At 51.7% G+C, this 12,879-nt stretch overlaps 1 protein-coding gene across 2 annotated transcripts in view; it reads left to right on the top strand.

Moving 5' to 3' along the window:
- The window catches only part of HPSE2 (heparanase 2 (inactive)), a 299,278-nt gene that overhangs the window by 3,866 nt on the left and 282,533 nt on the right, over positions 1-12,879 (top strand). The gene's annotated exons all lie outside the window — the stretch shown is intronic.

Raw genomic sequence — 12,879 nt, 5'->3', positions numbered from 1 at the left:
CGTCCCCGGGCTTGTCCGCTGGGCCCGGAGCCCCCGTGCGGCCTGGCGCCCATCGGGGTGGTGTCGGGGCGCAGCTTTCAGCCGCGTTGTCCGCCTGGCGCAGCCGAAGATGCTGGCGCTGGGGTGTCTGCTGAGCAGGGCTCGGGCGGCGAGCAGGCTCGGAGCTCGGCAGAGGCAGCCGAAAGAGCCCCCGGCAGGGCAGGGCCGGAGCGCCGGGAGGTGCCAACCTCCCTTGCGGGGCTCCTGCTGCCCCCACGGGGGTCCATCCGGCGGCTGGGAAGGGTCCTGGGCTCCCAGCGCTTCGCTCTGTCCCCGCCGATTGCCCGCGGAGCGGCCGGAGGATGCGGTGCCCTCCCCGCGCAGCCCGGAGCCCAGAGGGGCAGATTCAGCCCTGAGCATCCTTCCCCGGCGCCCTTCTGCAGCCCCGGCCTTGCGTTCGCTCTTCTCCGGCTTCCCGCACCCGAGGTGGGGCCTGTTCCCGGCACGGCGGGCCCGGTTCGGCTCCCCGCACCCGAGGTGGGGCCTGTTCCCGGCACGGCGGACCCGGTTCGGCTCCCCGCACCCGAGGTGGGGCCTGTTCCCGGCACCGCGGGCCCGGTTCGGCTCCCCGCACCCGAGGTGGGGGCCTGTTCCCGGCACCGCGGGCCCGGTTCGGCTCCCCGCACCCGAGGTGGGGGCCTGTTCCCGGCACCGCGGGCCCGGTTCGGCTCCCCGCACCCGAGGTGGGGGCCTGTTCCCGGCACGGCGGACCCGGATCGGCTCCCCGCACCCGAGGTGGGGGCCTGTTCCCCGCACTGGGGGCCCGGTTCGGCTCCCCGCACCCGAGGTGGGGGCCTGTTCCCGGCACCGCGGGCCCGGTTCGGCTCCCCGCACCCGAGGTGGGGGCCTGTTCCCGGCACCGCGGGCCCGGTTCGGCTCCCCGCACCCGAGGTGGGGCCTGTTCCCGGCACCGCGGGCCCGGTTCGGCTCCCCGCACCCGAGGTGGGGGCTATTCCCGGCACCGGGGGCCCGGTTCCGCTGCCCGCACCCGAGGTGGGGGCCTGTTCCCGGCACGGCGGACCCGGATCGGCTCCCCGCACCCGAGGTGGGGCCTGTTCCCGGCACCGCGGGCCCGGTTCGGCTCCCCGCACCCGAGGTGGGGGCCTGTTCCCGGCACCGCGGGCCCGGTTCGGCTCCCCGCACCCGAGGTGGGGGCCTGTTCCCGGCACCGGGGGCCCGGTTCCGCTGCCCGCACCCGAGGTGGGTCTGTTCCCGGCACGGCGGACCCGGATCGGCTCCCCGCACCCGAGGTGGGGCCTGTTCCCGGCACCGCGGGCCCGGTTCGGCTCCCCGCACCCGAGGTGGGGGCCTGTTCCCGGCACCGCGGGCCCGGTTCGGCTCCCCGCACCCGAGGTGGGGGCCTGTTCCCGGCACCGGGGGCCCGGTTCCGCTGCCCGCACCCGAGGTGGGTCTGTTCCCGGCACGGCGGGGCCCGGCTCGGGCGCTGGTCCCGTCAGGCTCACACCTGTCCAGTGGTGTCTCGGCCCCGCGGCTTCTTGGCCGGTGCTCCTTGCAGACCGAACCCGAACTGCCCTGGGCCCCCTGCGGTGCTCGCACCGGCTGCCGGGCCGCCGCAGCCCCTGGCCCGGCGCCGCTTTCCGCGCTGTCCGGGCCGGGGTCGCTTTGCACGCAGCGAGGGTGAGTCTCATCTTCTGGTGGTTAGAGAGCTGGTCAAAACCCGCCATGAGCAAGGGGGCAAATCTCTCCGTCCAGGTCCCTTCGCCTGTTCCTGGCTGCGGCGTGCCAGCCGTGGAGCCCGCTGGAACCATTCTCGTTTTGTTTTGTTTTTTCACCAAAGAAAGCAGAAAAAAATCCCACTTCGATTTCCTGCTGAGTCTCCCGGCCTCCGTTTCTCAGCCCTCTCTGCCTTTTCCTTCCCACGTTTCTAACGTTTCTGGCCTCTTCGCCTCATTTCTCTACCCGCGCGGGCGTTCACACGCCTCCCAATTTCACATCCTCTGCTAGCGCAAGGAGCCTGCTGTTTACTCCACTTCCAGATAATTAATGAAAATGTTAAATGAGACCAGTCTTAACACTGCTCGGCACCTTCGCCAGCCCCATCCGTTGCTGTTCATTGTTTCCTTTTGTTTAGGGCTGCATGTTTCAGTCCGCTTGAGAGTGTTCCAGCCTATTGGAATTTAATTCTGTTTACTGACATTTTTTTAAGTTATTGGACCAGATTTATCGCTGGTTTATCTCCATTTTTTCTAGCAGTTATGCCAGAGAAGGATTTAGTGCTGTACTACAATTAAGATACTAATTAAGCTTTACTACAATTTATTTATTAAATTGACTTCATTTATTTATTACACTGACTACAGTTTGTAATACAGCCCTAACAAGCAATTACATTGGTCTGACATGATTTGACTGCCATAAAGGTAGGCTGCTTACTGGCCTTGGTTCAGTTATTCTTCAGATTTTCACATATTTCCCCCACCCCATCCCCATGACATTTTCCATTATTTAACTGGTCTGAAGCTAGCACTGAGAGGTGATTGTAGGGTTACTTTTGTTTCCTTTTTTAAAAGGTACGATGTTTGCCTTCTCATAAATAATCTTCGGTGTTTTGGGATGTTTCCTGTGTGTCCCATAGGTTCAAATCTTACCTGTGTTTTGGGCCAGATCTTGCAGCCCTTCCTCATGTGAGAAACCCTAATAATGCCAATGAAATCACTCACTCCAAAAAGAGTGGCAAGCTGAAGTTTTATTAATAATTGCTGTTTTTAAAGGGTTTTAAAATTTTTCAATTGTCCACATTTATTTACTTTTCCTCATTAAAATCAGATAATAAAAAGCATTTCAGTACCTTAAAATTAAAAATTGCAAATTGCAGCACTTTGCTTTTGTATTAGTGGTTCTGGCTTTTTCTTTAGAATTTTTTTCTCCCTTGAAATATTTTTATAAGCATTTTTCCTTCCCTTTGGACAGCATTAATTCAGGCAAAGAAACTTCAGGAAACTGTCAGTGGCAAAGCTCTATCCTGCATTATTTAAATAAGAAAGGGGAATGTAATGAATACAAATAGGAAAAAAGTAACAATATTTGTGTCTGTTTTTTAAAATATACCTTTTCTAGCTGTGACTTAAAAGAGCCATTAGCTGAAGATTTACCATAAGTAATTATTTAGGAAACCAATTAATTTAGAAAGACAGATCCCAGTGGTAGATCAGTAGAAAAGACAATAATTTGCAGAGGGCTAGTCAAACGGTGAAGTATTGAATGGAAAAAGCAGACATATTTGCCAGTCCGTCTGTTCCACACACCCCCCCCCCCCCCCCCATGCCTGATCTGATCTGCACTCAGATCAACACTCTTGAATTCTGCTACATACAGGGAGGTGGGTCATTCTGGGTCTTTCTTTCATCTCTGGGTTTCACTAGTTAAAGCAGCCCTGATCTTGTGCTAACCTAACAAATCTCAAGGGAAGAGTTTTGTCTTTATCTCAGTCTGTGGAGATGCAGACTGGAGAAACTAACTGTACGGCGTAAACCGTGGATGGTTCATACAAAACATTTGTAGAAATAAGTGTCGCTGCTCTAGCCCAAAGGTCAATATTTCAACAACTTGCGGCAGAAAACTTCCACTTATTAAATGTCTTCACTAGGGGTTTTCATGACGGAATGACTGAAGGCTTTTGTTTCTTCAGTTTTCCTCATGGCAATAAAGTTGAAATGTAGCAGCCCTTCAAAATGAAGTTTCTCATAGAAGTTGTAACCACAGGTCTTAACTTTTCATCACTTAAATGTGGAACAGAACCATTGCGAATGTGGGTGAGGGAAGGAGGGGACACATGTGGTGTATATCAGAGATCAGTGTAAATCAGAAAGGTGTGCTAAGGGGGATTTCCTGCCTAGAAGCAAAACTTTCTTATTTGTTCCTAAGATCTCTGTGCAAACTTCATAACCAGAAGCTAGTAACTGTCATTGTTTTAGAGAGGGTCTTTTTGTGTGGAGGTTGCATTGAGAGCTTCACTAGGAATCCAGTTCTCTGAAATGAAATCCTGCTGCCACCGGAGAGCTCTGCCCTAGCTCACCGAGTCCTAGTAGCCATGTTATCTTTCCAGAGCATGACTAGGCCACTCTTATCAATCATGCATGAACTATTTGCATTGTAGTAGCACCTAGAGCTGCACTCAGAATCAGGACCCCCTTGTGCTAGGTGCTGAAGAAACACTTCAAGAAGAGCTGTCCTGTACCCTGAAGAGCTTACAGTCTACATAAGCGACATAGACAAAGGGTGCAAGTCTGGGAGGCAGCATGTGAGCAGATTGATCAGAGAGGGCACTGGTTACCTCTTTTTTTCAAAGTTATCTGTGTTTTTCCATTTTCTCTGTATGTGCTTTTGTGGGTTTTAAAATGTATTATTGGTCCGGGGTGGGGTGAAGCGAAAAGGGCAGAGAGGATGAGTTAATAGGAACAAGGTATTAGGAAAGAGGGACTTGCGATGCTGCAGCTGTTAAGGTCATGTCAGCCTCTTTGCTTTAAGCCCCTTGTGACAGGGATGTCCCAAGAGAAGAACCAGGACCTGCCCTTGGGACTCAGCTAGGCTGAGGCTGCCTGGTGTTCTTGGTATTGTGGTGACTGCCACAATACCAAGCTCAGCTGCTGCGCTACCCTCTCTTCTGCAGAGGGGACACGTGGCCATGCCTGGAACATATCAAACAGGGTTTCAGTTAAATGCCTAGAGGGTCATTTCAGGGCTTGGGGTTCTTGGATCCTGGCTGAATCCAAGAGGAAATGGAGAGAGTTCCTCCCACAGGGGGTCTGAGTGTAAATGGGACAAGATGTTTATGAGGGTTTTTGCCCATGGACACAGGGTTAAATTCATTCTGCATTAATTTAGATGGCGAGCTCCTACAGGCAGGGACCGTCTTTCTGCACTGGATTTGTACAGCGCCTAGCACGATGGTGCCCCATCCTGCTTGGGGCTCTAGGCACTACTCTAATAGAAGGGATAAATAGTGACATCCCCACCATTGGGTTGGTCATTCTCTCCCAGGGCCACCTGACAGGGATCTAGGAGTGTCTCTGTGTCTGTCCTGTGTTTTATCACACTCACAGGTATTCTAGGCAACTCACAGAGAACTAGATGGGATCCTGCCCCAAGCAGCCTGCAATGAAAGTGAGGAAATAACATTCCAGAGGTGGGGGAGTGGCTCATTCAGCCTGTCTGGGCCTTGTGGGTTCAGAGCTTTGTGTTTTGCTTTAATTAAGGGCAGACACACTCCTGTTTGCAGCCAGTGCTGAAGAAGAGTTCATAGGAGTAACTTGAAGGAGGTGAGGGTGGAGACTTCACAGGTAGATTTTGGACGATTGTTCCTGGTAGCCAGTACAGCAAGGCAGATGAAAAGGTAGCCAGGGAGGGGACTAGATTAATGCAGGGACTTTAGGGGTTGCAGCCTAGGGCCTTGGATTTTGAAGGCCCCCCAAACACATATATGGTTTGTTGCATGGCTCTTCAGTTGACTTGGTGGGGTGGGGGGCAGCTGCTCTGCCATGCCACCTGAGAGGAGCAGCCAATCAGAGCTGCGCAGGGAGCTCTGCCTGTTCTCACAGGAAGGGGGGCGGGGGGAGAAAGAGCTCTGCAGCTCCCCCTCTCTGTAGCACCCTCCCTGGGAAGGAGGAGGGAGTGAAGAGCCCCAGGAGCTGCCTCCCTACCTGAAGGATCTGGGGGGGCCCTGCTGCAGTTGCCCTCGGCCTGGGAGGATGGGTGGTGAAGGAAGGTGAGCCGGGGGGCACAGCTGATGGGGGGTAGGGATCTGGGCAGAGGTGGGGGCTGAGGAGGCAGAACTGGTGGGGGCTGGGCAGCTGCACTCCATTTGCCCTCTGTTTACCATCATGCCATTTATTTAATTTAGAGAATTTCCATTTAAACCCCTTGGAGTTAGACAGTGTTGACACATTTCCACTCATAGTGCTACACGTTTAATCAGGCACTTCATCCGATGTTTATGCAACATAAGGGGATCAGTAATTGATGTGCTTTCATCAGCTAGTCTGATTGCTCACTGCACGGTACTTCTCTGGAAAACAAAACAAAACAAAAAGACAGGGTGAGTGTCAAAATTTCCAGCGTTAAGAAAGAGAAATGAGATGTCTGTTCATTTCTTTGAATTTAACTTCTAATTTTAATTTCATACTTTTAAGACTTAATATTAATAATGTTCTGTTTTAATAGCATTTCAGTGTATTTGTTTAATTATTTATTTGCAAGATTTCATTGGAATATTGTCTATCAGCACAGTTAACGTTGGATTTTAAGATTCAGAAATATGGTCTGGCAAACCACACTTGAAAGTTTGCCACCCCAGGCTGCTGGAGAGAACAAACAGCTGCAGAACCCTTTAGCCCTAGAGAGAGCCCTTTGGCCCACCAAGATTTGGACATTGCCTTGTCCATCCCACCAGAAAATGTCATTGAATACCACTGCTATAGGTAATTAAAGCCATAGTGTTACGGTTTTCATTACTACCAGTTATATGCTGACATTAAAAATAAAAAAACAAAACTAACTGCCTTTCAGCTTTAGAGCTGGGGCATCACAATTAAGAACCAAACTGTAATAACCAAGGTAATTTTAACAGCATCGTGTTTGACATCAGTATGGGTGGTAGTTAAACAGTAAAGAGAAGGATCTGAATAGGCACAGAGGTCCCCCAAGAACTAGAATAGCCCTGGCCCTTGTCAAACTTAATTTGGGCCCAGAGGAACTGGCCCCAGTCCTTGTTGGAGTAGTGTGGGGCTTAGGCAGAAGAAGCAGGGTGTTCAGGTCAGGTACTGTAGACCTCAGTCCTTGTATGTTTCTTTTCTCTCATGCCTGGAAAGTGGTCACCTGAGGGACTTGCTTCTAGACCCCCCTTTACTGTGTGGTTAGGGACAAGCAGACTGAACACACTGGCTTGGCCAGTCCAGCCAGTAAGGGGTGGATTACTGAATGGAGTCCCTGCAGGATTACATATGGGAAGCTGTCACCGATCCAGCTACACCCCCAGCTTTGGAACAGACTCTTGGAGGAACTTCTTTCATGTCCTGGCCCACAAGGGGTCTCACTCTTCCTTCAGGTAGGCCACCCAGCCTTGTCGCTTCCTGAGACGCAACCTCTGGGGCTCCAGCACTCCTGGTTCACACCATGAGCTCTCTTCACTGAGTCCCGCAGAGACCTGTACATTCTTCAGGAACTACTAATGCACCTCACCCAGCCTTTACTGGGCCACTCAAGCAGCATCTTCAGAACGGTCAGGTTTATTGGTCAGCTGGAGGACAGCATAGGAAGTCCTTTGGGAGCTGAAGGTTACAGCATAATCTATTCTGGTTAGCCCAGAGCCCAGCCAAGCTGGAGTGAACTCTCTCTCAGACTTTGTTCCTTAATCAGTTCCCAGGTGAGAGAGCTCCCAGGCTTCTTCCAGAGCTCACACTTATCCCCTCACACCTTCCAGGGCTTGTTTTTGAGCTACAGTCTGCTTGACTTCCCTACTGAGAGTGTCAATCCATGAATCACTTGCATTGGAGCTTGCATTGTCTCTGGGGGACCCCTTGCTGATCTGAGCCAGTTCCTTAATCACTGTTCATTCCACCTAGACAGGGAGGGTGATGCACAGACCGATGCCTCTTACATTACCACAGGTTGCTCCGTGGTGTGAATATTCCACCCCCGCCAGTGACATAAGTTGCCATAAGCGCTGGTGTGCACAGCACTAGGCCCGCGGCCGTCGCTCCTGCTGCTTGTGGAGGTGGTTTTACAATGCCAGCAGGAGAGCTCCCTCCCCTCTTCTCTACAGGTGCTGCCACTGCGGCGCTGTACGTGTAGACGTGGCCTCAGCCTGCAAATTCGTGTATTTTCCTCCCACTGGCTAGCCATGCCAAATGCAGGGGGGACCGAGGCACACAGAAGCATTGAAATGTTAGGGCAGATCCCCACTTTGTCGCAGAACCATCACAGCTCAGGATTCAGTCTTAGCAGCATGACACCAGAACAATGCACTTTGCACTCTGGTTTCTTCTCCAGGCACCTGCACGTTCACTTTCCTTTCAGCGCGTCTCTCAGCATTAGCACTGCAACTAAATCCCCACTGTGCATCCCTGCATCGGTCTCCGCTGGGGTGACCAGACAGCAACTGTGAAAAATCGGGACGGGGGTGTGGGGGGGTAATAGGAGCCTATATAAGAAAATGACCCAAAAATCAGGATTGCCCCTATAAAATTGGGACATCTGGTCACCCTAGTCTCTGCTGCTGCTGCTGTTGTGACTCGGACTGTTCCTGTTAGGAATCAATGAACAGTCCCCTCTACCCACAGCTAACTTTGAGGGGAGTGCTTCCCCTGTGGGATTCTTGGCTGCACCTTGGGAGTTTGCTCGGCCCTGAAACGTGGCTGCAGGCTCTTAGCCTGGGGAGCATTATTTGTTTTTAAACCTGAGAAAAGCGATTGCACAGTTTCAGAGTTAATGGACCAGGGACGGTTGTCTGTTGAGGCTAATGTAACTGGAAAACAGCCCTTAAAATGTACATACAGCCCATTACATTTTATGGTGGACGAATCAGGGCTTATTTATAAAACAGTGAAGGAAAGGAGCCTGAGTGGTGAAGGAGGCGATTAACAGAAAGGCGCTCTCACCTGCCCCTCTCACCGCCTCATTCCTTGGGGTGGATCCAGGCCAACTTGCTGCCATCCTGTCATTGTTCAGTTTTTAGAAGTTAGCTTTTGTGCCCCTGAAACACCCTGAATTGACAGGCCTGGTGCCTGGAGCCCTCTCCCCATAGAATAGGGACACTCCATCCAGAGCCATTGGAACCTTTGCCCATTGCTCCATCAGGGCAGTTCTGCCAGGTGCTAGAAGGACTCACCCATAGAAGCGAGAGGGAAGTTCAGGCCTGATGCTCATCCTGTTTTCAACACCTCTGCTGAAAATGCCAAAGGTAGTGGTGAATTTTCTGACATGGACATTTTGCTGGGAATTGAGGCCACCAGCTTATTTCACAGAGACTCCCAAATGGCCGTCAGCTGGGGATGACTCCTAAGGATTGACCTGGGGTTAGTTTCAAACCAGTAATTGAGCTGGTTAGAAAATGCAGACAAAAACAAAATTTCAACCACAAAACAGAAACACATTTTTAGAAAGTTTTTGCAGTTTTAGCTTCTCTTGTTTCCTGACTAGCTTCAACCAGGAACCTAAAGATGAAGGGATTTGTAGCTCATTATACCCTGGAGTAACCTTGTTTACCAGGTATTACTAGCTAAAGACTGAGTACTGAACAATGTGATGTGAGTTGAAGATTTCAGTACAATTCTGCCTGGGTACGTCTCTACAGCATACAATGTTTGGGCAAAAGGAGAGCCAGCAGAGATCTGAATTTCAGCCTCGTTTGAAATGGCTGGCAATTGCTGTCAGTTTGTCTTGCAATCTGAATGCTGTGCAAAGGGAAATACCGAGACACAGGTGCTCACCTACCATGAAGCTGGGAAGGGTATGAAAGTGTAAAGAGGGAGCAATTTACAAAAATATTTGTGTGTGAAATTTGCCCATAAACTGAGGAGCTAATTGCACTGGCTTGTTCAGCTATTAAGCAGTAAGCACTTTTCAGGCTTTCCCTTAAGATACCTGCCTCTGAATCTTAACCAGAAATAACACCAGCTGTTTCAGCCTTGGACCTCTCCTGAGTAGAATGTGCTAATTGCAACAAGTTGTGTGGTGCCTGCAAATTGCAGAATCATGCTCTCTAGAGGCTGGGACAGAGCAGCAAATTCATTTGCACATGTGAATTAATGAGTTCCCAGGTGCATCCCATAGCAGACCCATAACACAAAATGCAAACATGATGCTGTGTCATAGCCCCAACCTGTCCCCTTTGAAGTGCCAGCATTCCAGGAAATGATGCCCAAAAGGAGCTCTGGGAGCAGACAGCCGCAGAGAGTTTTAAAGCGGACTTGAGTTGAGGTCCCAACCGAGATGTGTGTCAAGGGAGGACAGCAGCTAAACCTGAAAAGTTTGTATTGGGTAGTATTGTTTTCAGGCTATTGTGTTTTTATAGCATGAATGAGGCCCATAGATACTGAGCTGAAACAGACAGTACCATAGTCAGTGTCCTAAGGGGTTTGGTTTTGTCTGTGTTGTGGGGTTAGAAGTGACATTTTCTGTCCTTCTCGCTTACGGGTCAGATTTGGATACCCTTACTTCATAAGTAGTGTAGGCCAGTGGGGTGACACAAGTGACTGCTCACCAGTGAGAGTAAGGGGGTCTGGCTCTGGATGATCTGAGCAGCCCTTTTGTCTATTTAAAAACACTTTTCGCTAGCCCATCCCCTGCCTGTGTCTGGGGAGATGGGGTGTTATTGTGTCTATCCCTCTAGCCCTTGTATCTGAGCCCCTCCCAGCTAGTTAAACATTGAAGTAACCGGTTCCAGAGTAACAGCCGTGTTAGTCTGTATTCGCAAAAAGAAAAGGAGGACTTGTGGCACCTTAGAGACTAAATAAAATTGGTTAGTCTCATTGAAGTAACCATCTCTCTCCTTTCTCAGCCTGCAGGAGCAATCCCTTGATTAGTTGTTTTTCCCTGCCCACACAATGAAGCCTGTATGGGACACAGCACTCCTGGGGTTAAGTGGGGGGAAAATAACAATCCAGCTCTTGTGTATGGATGTTTCCATGGCCCCAGGTGGGAAGTTGTGACGAAGTGGGACTGTTCTTAATGTTTCCTCTGAATAGTGTGGGGGTGCCTCAGTTTCCCCTAGGCAGTTCTTAAGTATCTAGGGGGTGGAGTAAGGGTGTATGATCATTGCAGAGCCCTAGAGGGCAGGTGTGTGCAGGGATCTGGACACAGAGAATGGCCGACACCCTGTTTCCTGGCAACTGATGGCCTGGGCCCTTCCCCCCCTGCAAGGTGAGAGCTGAAGGGTTGGAGAACAAAGGAATCAGGTGACCACCTGGCCCGGGAAAGGAACAAAGCCCAGAGGAGGAGGGGCTGGAGGGGTTTTCAGTTTGGGGCTGGCTGGGACATGGAGTGAAGTGCAGACGTGGTTGTCTGGCTCACTGCCCCCCAAAATGGACCCAGCTGAGGGGTCCCGTTCTCTGCACCTGCAAGCTCTGTTTTAGACCATGTTCCTGTCGTCTAATAAACCTTCTGTTTTACTGGCTGGCTGAGAGTCACGTCTGACTGCGAAGTTGGGGTGCAGGACCCTCTGGCTTCCCCAGGAGCCCCGCCTGAGCGGACTCGCTGGGGGAAGCGCACGGAGGGGCAGAGGATGCTGAATGCTCCGAGGTCAGACCCAGGAAGGTGGAAGCTGTGTGAGCTGTGTGTCCTGAAGACAGGCTGCTCACAGAAAGGCGACTGCCCCAGAGTCCTGACTGGCTTCATGGGGAGCAGTTCCAGAGCATCGCCCAGGGACTCCGTGACAGAAGTGACTGACAGTTCCTGCCCTTTGGCTGCTTAGCAGCCTGAGCGAAATGACTTTTTTTCTATCAAAGTGCCCACCCATCACCCCGGGGTTTCTGAGTATTTGAACCACACACACAACCCAAACCCAGCTTGTGCAACTTGTACATTAAGCTGCCGTCGTAACTTCAGACAGCTTCTCCCTGTCGCAGCTGTGACAACCACTTACCTCTCAGCAGAGATCCTCCTCCGATATGCCTCTGCCAGCATCTCTGGAAGGGTAACAAATCTGGGCCCTGGGTAGGGTTGCCATCTGAACTGAGTAGGGAGTGTCCTCCAAAAAATGCAGGAGACTGTCCTGCCTTCCAGAGCTTTGGCACAGCCCAAACCCTGCTTTTCAGTGGTGGGGAAGGTACCCTTCCCTACAAAATACCCTTTAGCTTAGAGGAAGATGCACTGAGCTGCAAGCTCTAATCCAGTGTTTCTCAAATGCAGCCACTGTGGTTGCATGCAGCCACCAGAGGCTTTTCTTGTGGCCACAGCCTCCTGGGTGATGACTGGGGGGGGGGGAAGCAGCAGCCCCTCCCTCGGGGCCTACAGCAGGGGTTGTGGAGACACAAACACTGGAGGAGCAAGCAGGCAGTGAGTTCCCCACCTTCCCAACTGTGGAGGGGCCAGGCTTCAGCCCTAGGATGGTGGGTGGCAGGCTCCAGCCGCAGGGCTTCAGGCTCCATCTCCAGGCTCTGGGGTCTGTCTCCGGGGTCAGGGCTTTGAGCTCTATCCCCTAGCTGCACAGCAGTGGGCTCCAGCCCCAGCCTCTGTCCATATGGCAGTAGGCTCTGGCCCCCGCTGCCTCCCCCAGGCCTCCATCCATTCCTCCTGTCACCCCTGGCCCCACTGGCTCCCTACCCACCTCACTGTTCCGGGCTTAATTTGTATCCTGGCATGCCAGGGCTGAGTAAGTCTGCTGTGAAAAGTGATATTTGTATGTTTGTTAATATGTCTACGCTAGCACTTTTGTCAGTCGGGGTGTGAACAAAAGTTTTACAGACAGAAGCGCCGGCGTGGACAGCGGTATGTCGGTGGGAGATGCTCTCCTGCCAGCATAGCCACTGCTGCTCGTTAGGGATGGGTTAATTATGCCGACAGGAGAGCTCTCTCTCGTCGGCATGGAGCAGCTACATGAGTGACCTTACAGGGGTGCAGCGATGCTGCTGTAAGGTCTGTAGTATGGACATAGCCTTAGTAGCTAGCTGGAGGCTGTGAAAAGTGATATTAACATACAAGTATCACGTTTCCCAGCAGCAGACTTACTAGCCAGCAAGTCTTAAAAAAAAAAAAGCAAAAGAAAAAACAAAAAATGCAAGAACATGCAAAGCACTTTATTTGTGTTTCTAGTCTGTTTAGGTCTAGTCAAGGATAGAAACAACTGTAAATAATTTTTTTATTGCAAAAAACCCTACATAAATA

Source organism: Caretta caretta, chromosome 7 (assembly GCF_965140235.1).
Source record: "Caretta caretta isolate rCarCar2 chromosome 7, rCarCar1.hap1, whole genome shotgun sequence".
Taxonomy (NCBI): domain Eukaryota; kingdom Metazoa; phylum Chordata; order Testudines; family Cheloniidae; genus Caretta; species Caretta caretta.
The sequence above is the reverse complement of the archived record's forward strand: the minus strand, read 5'-3'. Positions and strand labels throughout refer to the sequence as shown.